Here is an 11067-nt window from a genome sequence, read left to right as displayed (position 1 = left end):
AAAAGAGAACCGAGAGTACTCGTCTATAATATTAAGAAAATAGACATTACGGTTGCTTGATGGAAGGGGACCTTTAAAATTGAGACTCAAACGCTCAAATGGTCGAGTTGCTTTAATAAGATGAGCTGGCTCGGACGGCTTATAGAAGCGGGGTTTGCATTCAGCACAAACACGACAGGTTCTGGTCATTGTCCGGACCTCCTCAATAGAGTAGGGTAGATTGTGGGACTTAATGAAATGGTTCATTCTGGTAACCCCAGGGTGGCAGAGTGCGTCGTGGAGACTTTGAAGCTTATCTATACCTAGACTAGCACATACTCCTCGTGACAAAGCATCCGATGGCTCATTGAATACTCCAGGCCTGTACTGAATATCATAGTCATATGTTGACAGTTCTATTCGCCATCTTAAAATCTTATCATTTTTGATCTTGCCTCTCTGCTTAGTATTGAACATAAAGGCCACAGATCGCTGGTCAGTAATGAGCCTAAAACATTGGCCAGCGAGATAATGTCTCCAATACCTGACTGCTTCGATAATCGCCTGTGCCTCCTTTTCCACTGAAGAATGTCGAACTTCTGGTCCTTGCAATGTATGAGAGAAGAAAGCTACTGGTCTACCAGCTTGGTTAAGAGTTGCTGCCAACGCAAAATCAGATGCATCACTTTCTCTTGAAAAGGGATCTTCTCATCCACGGCACATACCACTGCCTTCTCAATGTCCCATTTGATATTAAAGAAAGCCTCCTGAGCTTCCGCCGATAGCGGAAAAGACATTGACTTAATAAGAGGTCGGACTTTATCTGAGTAGTTAGCCACCCACTGGGCATAGTACGAGAAGAATCCCAGACACCTTCTTAAAGCTTTTACAGTGTGAGGTAAAGGTAATTCCTTAAGTGGGCGTAATCTTTCAGGATCTGGCCCGATTACCCCATTCTCCACAACGCAACCAAGAATACACAAACATGTAGTATTGAAGGTACACTTGTTTTCACTGTAGGTCAGGTTTAACCTCTTTGCAGCCTCTAGGAACTTCGCGAGATTTTGATCATGCTCCCGTTGGTCGCGCCCACAGATAGTAACATTGTCCAGATACGGGAATGTTGCTTCCAACGCGTATTCATCCACCATACGATCCATCTCCCGTTGGTAGACGGATACCCCATTCCTCACTCCAAAGGGCACCCGAAGGAATTGGTACAGGCGCCCATTAGCTTCGAGGGCCGTATAAGGTCGGTCTTCTATTTTAATGGGGAGTTGATGGTAGGCAGACTTTAAATCAATGGTGGAGAACACGCGGTACTGAGCTATCTGGTTCACCATCTCAGAAATACGAGGTAAAGGATAGGCGTCTAATTGGGTATACAAGTTTATAGTCTGGCTATAATCGACCACAAGTCTTTTCTTTTCATTAGTTTTAACCACCACCACCTGGGCACGCCACGGGCTGTTACTGTGTTCGATGATTCCCTCCCGTTGAAGCCTTTCCACTTCCTCTTTTATAAATTTTTTATCTTCTGAACTATACCGTTGACTCTTAGTCGCTATAGGTCTACAATTAGGAGCAAGGTTCACGAACAAAGAAGGCAGACTTATTTTTAAAGTAGAAAGGCCGCAGACTGTGAGCGGAGGCTGGGATCCACCATACTTAAGGGTGACGCTCTCATGCTAACACTGGAAGTCCAAGCCTAAAATTAAGTTTACACACAACTGAGGTAATATGAGGAGTTTAAAATCCTTATACTCCGTATCCTTAATGGTCAATGTGACTTTACAATATCCAGTTACCTCCGAAGTAAGGGACTTGGACGCCATCACGATTTCACTTCGAGTAGGATACACCTTCAATGAACAGGAGTTAACAAGGTTGGGGTGTATAAAACTTTCAGTACTGCCACAGTCTATCAAACACCCAGTAGGACGACCATTAATCTTGATGTCCATCATAGATTTTGACAAGGAACACGGTATGGTCTGGTCAACCGTAACCGAGGCTAGAGTAAAACGATAGGCGGCAGCAGAAAAGACATCGGGTACAAGATTACCCTTACACACTTTACTAAAATGTCCCTGTTTCTTACATTTAAAACAGGTAGCCTCTCTGGCTGGGCATCTTTGCCTGGGGTGTTTAGATTGGCCACAAAAATAACACTTAGACCCATGGGGTACAGCCGCAAAGATAGGGTTGAGTGGAGGCTCCATTGGTGTTATGGATGCCTCCATACTCGGAACACACGAGGCTGAGAGATGCATGGGCTGATGCATACACTTCTAAATTCTTCTGGGCTACATCTAACGATCGAGCAGTAGTGATGACCGTTTTTAAACTAACGAGTCATTCTCGAGAAGTCTCTGTCTAATATAATTAGATCGGAGGCCAGATATGAAAGAATCACGGATGGCCTCTTCCTGATACAATATGGCAGAGACAGCCTTGTAGTTGCAATCCTTAGCCAAAGACTTAATGTCCTGCAGGAAATCGTCCAGAGATTCCTCGGGTAATTGCCTGCGAGTAGACAAAAGATACCTGGCGTATACTTCGTTAACCGACTTAAGGTACTGGGCCTTACGGGCTGCGAGGGCCTCTTCATATGTCGTAATATCTTCAATTATCGAGTAAGTTTGATGACTTACCAAGTTGGTTAGAAGACCTAACTTGTTAACTGTCGAATCAACCGATACGATGAAGTGTTCAAAACATCGGAGCCAATGCGTAAATTTCTTCAACGCATCTGCTGAATGGGGATCGATATCCAGACGCTCTGGCTTCAAAAATCGATCCATCTTCCAAAAGTTGTTACTTAATTAAATTAATGTGCCAAATAACGGCCCGAATCCATGAGGTTAAAGCTTAAAACTAAAGGCTTTTATTAAGTAAAGATCATGGCATCAAGTTAACACAGGGCAACCATCATTCATCACCGACCCAGCCCTCATGAGTAAGACCCAGCTCTTATAAGACTCACACCAATCCGGAGGATCCAGAGGGGCGGGGCTAGGGAGGAGCATTAGTGGTTACACCTGTAGAACATTCCAGACATTAACAAGCACAACAACAAGACAATATAAATGCCAGAACACAGAGTTATTTCATCACAATATGCTAATAGGGTTAGATGAAGAGTGGTGGGAGGAGACTCGTGTGGAGCAGAAACACCAGCATCGACCAGTTGGGCCGAATGGCCTGTTCCTGTGCTGTAGACTCGGTAATTCTATGTATCTCTATGTAACTATGTCTTCTGACTCCTGACATAGCTGGAAAAGCTTTTATTATTACCACAATTGTGCACCATCTTCATTTCCAAAGATCTCTTAGCCTCTCTAATGGCTGCTTTTGACTCCCTCAATTGTGGGTGATATTTGTCTCTTCTCCTATAAACTGAACTCACCTTGATCTGAGCTGGGTTCAATGTAAGACAGTTCGGGGAGTCAGGCTTCATTCACCCCGAGACCTACGCTGGCAGGTAAAACCCCAGGCAGTTCCTCAGTAAGGATTCCTCTGGTTCCTCGCTATGCATTTGTCAGGATACTGAAGCCCAGCTTCCTTACACTTCACTCCCGGAGGCCCCACTCCCTGAGCCTACAACCTTCAGCAGGTTCAGTGGTGGAGTTCCACAGCGGGAGTGATCCCAGAGTAATTGTCGGGATCGCACGCCCGTGGATGTTCCGGGTCGTGTATTTTTAGTTATCCTGGTGACTAACACACACACACATCAATAAAACAGGGAGTTCCTGGAAACACGCTGCAGGTCCTTCTTTATCTGGAGATCAAATGTCTGTTGTATAATTGTACCAGCAGTTAACAGGCTCCTGTGAACTCCTCCGTCTGCTTTTTAATGCAGACTTTAACCAACTTATTTTAACCTGCCTTAAAATGGTAGATTCAGGACTGTCCCTCAAACACGTTAAACCTTCGTAGAATAATTACCAGTCATATTTAGACTGGAAACTCAAACCTGCCGTTCCACTTTCAGTCAGGAACAGATCGCAGTTTGACACCAATCTCTGATTTGACAGCACGTTTCCAGCATTCACCGTTGTTCTTCCCGACTCTAAACACAGTTGTAAAGGAGTCTTCTGTTCCGTGCCTAGGAGCTCTGGACCATGGAAGAGAGCGGCTGGGACATGTTTCTCACACGCCTCAAGATAAACCCGCACGGGGACTTTGCTGTCAGTGAAGAGAGACGAGAAAGACCAAAGTGCCATTTGCCCCTCTCAGTGTGGCCCTGAAGGACTGTGTCCAGGCTGAAGTTCTGTTCCCGCCGTACGATCCTCCCCAGATTGTCCTTTCTGAGCTCCAGCCAGGTGATGCTAAACACTCAGGTGGGAAAGAAGAAAATCTACAACAATGTGTTTAAAACAAAGCTGATTTACCCGACATCTATCCAGAATATTAAACTCCAGCCCAGTTATAGGGGTTATTAACACCAGCAGAAACAAAGCCAAACTGTCAGAATGAAAATGGTTCAGTCCTGGATGTGATTAACCGCAGCAATAACAGCAGAATCCAAACCCTGCATTGAATTGTGAACTCGCTGGTGTCTCAGCAAGTGGGATGAACGAGTGAATCCCTTCCCACAGTCAGAGCAGGTGAACGGCCTCTCCCCAGTGTGAACTCGCTGGTGTCTCAGAAGGTCGGATGACTGAGCGAATCCCTTCGCACACACGGAGCAGGTGAATGGCCTCTCCCCAGTGTGAACTTGCTGGTGTGTCACCAGGGTGGATGTCTGAGTGAATCCCTTCCCACACAACAAGCAGCTGAACGGTCTCTCCCCAGTGTGAACTCGCTGGTGTGTCAGGAGATTGGATGACTGAGTGAATCCCTTCCCACACACGGAGCAGATGAATGGCCTCTCCCCAGTGTGAACTTGCTGGTGTGTCACCAGGGTGGATGACTGAATGAATCCCTTCCCACACAATAAGCAGGTGAACGGCCTTTCCCCAGTGTGAACTCGCTGGTGTCTCAGCAAGTACGATGAACAAGTGAATCCCTTCCCACACACAGAGCAGCTGAACAGAATCTCCCCAGTGTGTGTGCGTTGGTGTGTCAGCAGAGTGCATGACTGAGTGAATCCCTGCCCACACACGGAGCAGGTGAACGGCCTCTCCCCAGTGTGAACTCGCTGGTGTCGCAGCAGATCATTTTTGCTTTTAAAGCTCTTCTCACAGTCAGAACATTTAAAGGGTCTCATATCAGTGTGAACAAGCTGGTGTGTCAGCAGGTGGGATGACTGAGTGAATCCCTTCCCACACTCAGAGCAGGTGAACGGCCTCTCCCCAGTGTGAACTCGCTGGTGTCTCGATAGGCCGGAGGATCGGCTGAAGCCTCGTCCACACACAGAACACGTGTACGGTTTCTCCCCGCTGTGAACGGTGCTTTTTGCTTCCATGTGCAAAGGCCGATGATATTCAGGTCCTGATGAAGCAAGTTACTCTTGACGTGATGTTTAGTTTGAGCTTCCTGTCTGCAAATCCTCCCCTTCTAATACCCTGTAAAATGAATTCAAAACAGGAAAAAGGAAGCGTGAGAGAGAACCCAAAAAAAAGGAAAAGCAGTTTGTGAAACTGTGCTCAATGAATCTGGTCATTTGTGGGGCCAGCACCAGAAACAAGTGACCATGAAAGCTGCCGGATTATCATAAAAATTCAACTGGTTCACTAATAAGAACATAAAAAATAGGAGCAGGAGTCGGCCACTTGGCCCCTCGAGCCTGCTCCGCCATTTAATGAGATCATGGCTGATCTGATCTTGGGTTCAGCTCCATTTCCCTGCCCACTCCCCATAACCCTTCACTCCCTTATTGTTCAAAAATCTGTCTATCTCCACCTTAAATATATTCACTGACCCAGCCTCCACAGCTCTCTGGGGCAGAGAACTCCACAGATTTACAGCCCTCTGAGAGAAGAAATTCCTCCTCATCTCAGTTTTAAATGGGCGACCCCTTATTCTGAAACTGTGCCCCCGAGTTCTAGATTCCCCCACGAGGGGAATCATCGTCTCTGCATCGACCTTGTCGAGCCCCCTCAGTATCTTGTATGTTTCAATAAGATCACCTCTCATTCTTCTAAACTCCAATGAGTATCGGCCCAACCTGCTCAACCTTTCCTCATAAGTCAACCCCTTCATCCCAGGAATCAACCTCGTGAACCTTCTCTGAACTGCCTCCAATGCAAGTATATCCCTCCTTAAATAAGGAGACCAAAACTGTACGCAGTACTCCAGGTGTGGTCTCACCAATACTCTGTACAGTTGTAGCAGGACTTCCCTGCTTTTATACTCCAACCCCTTGAAATAAAGGCCAACATTCCATTTTCCTTCCTTTCCTTCCTGTACCTACATGCTAACTTTTTGTGTTTCGTGCACAAGGACCCCCAGGTCCCCCTGTACTGCAGCATTTTGTAATCTCTCTCCATTTAAATAATAATTTGCTTTTTTATTTTTCCTACCAAAGTGGATAACCTCACACTTTCCCACATTATACTCCATCTGCCAAATGTTTGCCCACTCACCTAGCCTGTCTCTATCCCTTTGTGGATTCTTTGTGCCCTCTTCACAACTTGCTTTCCCACCTATCTTTGTATCATCAACAAATTTGGCTACATTACACTCAGTCCCTTCATCCAAGTCATTAATATAGATTGTAAATAGTTGAGGCACCAGCACTGATCCCTGCGGTGCCCCATTAGTTACTGTTTGCCAACCGGAAAATGACCCATTTATCCCGTCTCTCTCTTTTCTGTTAGTTAGCCAATCCTCTATCCATGCTAATATATTACCCCCAACCACGTGACCTCTTGTGCAGTAACCTTCTATGTGGCACCTTATCGAATGCCTTCTGAAAATCCAAATGTCCTTCAGGGAAGGGAACCTGCCGACACAAGACTCTGGCCTCTATGGGAGGAGAGAGAGAGAGGTGGGGGAGCAGGAGAGGGGCTTTATACATCTACAACTTTGACAGAACCTCCCAAGCCCACGACCTCCACCACCTAGAAGGACAAGGGAAACTGGTGCATGGGAGCACCATCACCTCCAAGTTTACCAGCAAGTCACACACCATCCTCACTTGGACATATATCGCCGTTCCTTCACCAATCCTGGTTGGGAATCATGTAACTCCTTACCTAACAGCATTGTGGGAGTACTTTCACCACACGGACTGCAGCGGTTGAAGAAGGCGGCCCATCATCACCTTCTCAACGGGAAACTGAGGATTGGCAATATATGATGGGTAGTGGCGTTCCACAAGGATCAGTGCTGAGACCACTGCTGTTCACAATTTACATTAACAATTTAGAATTTGGAATCAAAAACTCAATTTCTAAATGTGCGCATGATACCAAATTGGGGGGTTAGTCAATACTGAGGAGGACTGCAACAAATTACAAGAAGACATTAATAAACTTGCAGAATGAGCATGTAATCGGCAAATGAAGTTCAACACAGATAAATGTGAGGTATTACATATTGGTCGGAAGAATAGGGAGGTCACTTATCACCTGGAGGGTGCGAGTCTAGGTGGGGTAGAGGAACAAAGGGATCTTGGAGTACAAATACACAAATCACTAAATGTTGCGACACACGTTAGCAAGGCCATAAAAAAAGCAAACCAAGTACTAGGGTTTATTTCTAGAGGTATAGAATTGAAAAGTAGTGAAGTTATGCTAAACCTGTATCGAACCTTGGTTAGACCACACTTAGAGTACTGCATACAGTTCTGGTCGCCATATTATAAAAAGGATATAGAGGTACTGGAGAAGGTGCAGAGAAGATTTACAAGGATGATACCAGAAATGCGAGGGTATACATATCAGGAAAGGATGAACAGGCTGGGTCCCTCCTCTTGTAAAAAGGCTGAGGGGTGACCTAATAGAGGTCTTTAAAATTATGAAAGGTTTTGATAGAGTGGATACAGAGAGAATGTTTCCACTTGTGGGGAAGAGCAAAACTAGAGGCCATCAATATAAGATAGTCACCAAGAAATCAAATAGGGAATTCAGAAGAAACTTCTTTACCCAAAGAGTGGTGAGAATGTGGAACTCGCTGCCACAGGGAGTGGTTGAAGCGAATAATATCGATGCATTTAAGGGGAGGCTGGACAAGCAGATGAGGGAGAAGGGAATAGAGGGTTATGCTGATAGATTTAGATGAGGAAAGACGGGAGGAGGCTCGAGTGGAGCAGAAACACCGGCATGGACTGGTTGGGCCGAATGGCCTGTTTCTGTGCCGTATATCCTACGTATGTACGTAATATATGTTGGCCTTGCTAGTGACGCCCACATCCCAAAAATGAATCAAAATAAATCTGCAGATGCAAACTGGATTAAAAGCCTCTACAGAAATACATGTTCCTAAAACAATATTATTTTACATTGTAGGGACAGTGTCTGTTTAACAACCTATTCTACCCCAGAATCCACCTCCATTGACAGTCTCACATTTTCTTTTCACATTGGAAATTGTTGGGTCCTCCTGGGCTCAGAAGTACTGGGGGTTAAACCCAGCAGCTTCAAACACTCCCAGGGCAGGTACAGCACGGGTTAGATACAGAGTAAAACTCCCTCTACACTGTCCCATCAAACACTCCCAGGGCAGGTACAGCATGGGTTAGATACAGAGTAAAGCTCCCTCTACACTGTCCCATCAAACTCTCCCAGGGCAGGTACAGCACGGGTTAGATACAGAGTAAAGCTCCCTCAACATTGTCCCATCAAACACTCCCAGGGCAGGTACAGCACGGGTTAGATACAGAGTAAAACTCCCTCTACACTGTCCCATCAAACTCTCCCAGGGCAGGTACAGCACGGGTTAGATACAGAGTAAAACTCCCTCTATATTGTCCCATCAAACACTCCCAGGGCAGGTACAGCACGGGTTAGATACAGAGTAAAGCTCCCTCAACATTGTCCCATCAAACACTCCCAGGGCAGGTACAGCATGGGTTAGATACAGAGTAAAACTCCCTCTACACTGTCCCATCAAACACTCCAGTGCAGTGCTGAGGGACTGAAGCCCGGCGCAGAGTAAAGTTCCCTCTGCTCTGCTCCACCAACATGCCTGAGCCCTAAACTCAGACGAGCGCCCTCTGCTGGTCTCAGCAGCGGGAGAACCAGGCGGCGGAGGCCCCGCCCTTGGACATTCCGATTGGTTGGAGGACCGGCCGCCACCTCAGTCCTCCAAGATCTGCCCACTCTCCGTATTGGTCGGAGCTCACGTCAGTCCTCGCCCTGGAGTTGATGACGTGCCGAGTCCGGCTCCCTGCAGCAGACGCCGGGCTGCGGCCGCTCAATCATAGAAACATAGAAGATAGGAGCAGGAGTAGGCCATTCGGCCCCTCGAGCCTGCTCCGCCATTCAATGAGATCATGGCTGATCATCCAAATTCAGTACCCTGTCCCTGCTTTCTCCCCATATCCCTTGATCCCTTTAGCCTTAAGAAATATATCCAACTCCTTCTTGAATATATTTAATGAATTGGCCTCAACTGCCTTCTGTGGTAGAGAAATCCACAGGTTCACCACTCTCTGGGTGAAGAAATTCCTCCTCATCTGTCCTAAATGGCTTACCCCTTATCCTTAGACTGTGACCCCTGGTTCTGGACTCCCCGACCATCGGGAGCATCCTTCCTGCATCTAGTCTGTCTAGTCCTGTTAGAATTTTATAAGTTTCAATGAGATCCCCTCTCATTCTTCTAAACTCCAGCGAGTATAAGACCTATCGACCCAATCTCTCCTCATACGTCATTCCTGCCATCCCAGGTATCAGTCTGGTGAATCTTCGCTGCACTCCCTCCATGGCAAGAACATCCTTCCTCAGATAAGGCGGCCAAAACTGCACACAATACTAAAGGTGTGATCTCACCAAGGCGCTGTACAACTGCAGCAAGATATCCTTGTTCCTGTACTCGAACCCTCTCGCTACGAAGGCCAACATACCATTTGCCTTCTTAACCGCCTGCTGCACCTGCATGCTTACCTTCAGCGACTGGTGCACAAGGACACCCAGGTCTCGTTGCACTTCCCCTTCTCCCAATCTATTGCCGTTCAGATAATAATCTGCCTTCCTGTTTGTGCCACCAAAGTGGATAACCTCGCATTTATCCACATTATATTGCATCTGCCATGCTTCTGCCCAATCACCCAACCTGTCCAAATCATACTGGAGTTTCTCGGCATCCTCCTCACAGCACACACGCCGACCCAGCTTTGTGTTGTCTACAAACTTGGAGATATTACATCTAGTTCCCTCGTCTAGATCATTAATATATATTGTGAATAGCTGGGGTCCTAGCATCGATCCCTGCGGTACCCCAGCACCGATCCCTGCGGTACCCCACTAGTCACGGCCTGGAAAAAGACCCGTTTATTCCAACTCTTTGCTTCCTCTCTGCCAACCAGTTCTTTATCCAAGTCAGTACCTTGCCCCCAATCCCATGTGCCTTAACTTTACACGCTAATCTCTTATGCGGGACCTTATCGAAAGCATTCTGAAAGTCCAAATACAGCACATCCACTGGGTCTCCCTTATCTATTTTACCAGTTACATCCTCAAAAAATTCCAGTAGTTTAGCCAAGCACGATTTACCTTTTGTAAATCCATGTTGACTTTGTCCGATCCTGTCACTGTTTTCCAAGTGCTCTGCTATTACATCTTTTATAATGGACTCTAGCATTTTCCCCACCACCGATGTCAGGCTTACCGGTCTATAATTCCCCGTGTTCTACCACCTTCTTTGAACAGTGGGGTAACATTAGCTACCCTCCAATCCATGGGAACTGTTCCACAGACTATCGAATTTTGGAAGATGACCAGCAATGCATCTACTATTTCTAGGGCCACTTCCTTAAGTACCCTAAGATGTAGATTATCAGGCCCTGGGGATTTATCGGCCTTCAATCCCGTCAATTTCCCTAACATAATTTCCCTACAAATACTGATTTCTTTCAGTTCCTCCCTCTCATTAGACCCTATGTTCCCCGACATCTCTGGGAGGTTATTTGTGTCCTCCTTTGTGAAGACAGAACCAAAATATGTATTTAGTTGGTCTGCCATTTCTTTGTTCCCCATTATA

Source organism: Somniosus microcephalus, chromosome 4 (genome assembly GCF_052327205.1).
Source record: "Somniosus microcephalus isolate GS21.2 chromosome 4, FLI_Smic_1.0, whole genome shotgun sequence".
In the NCBI taxonomy this organism is placed as follows: domain Eukaryota; kingdom Metazoa; phylum Chordata; class Chondrichthyes; order Squaliformes; family Somniosidae; genus Somniosus; species Somniosus microcephalus.
This window is presented reverse-complemented; position numbering follows the sequence as displayed.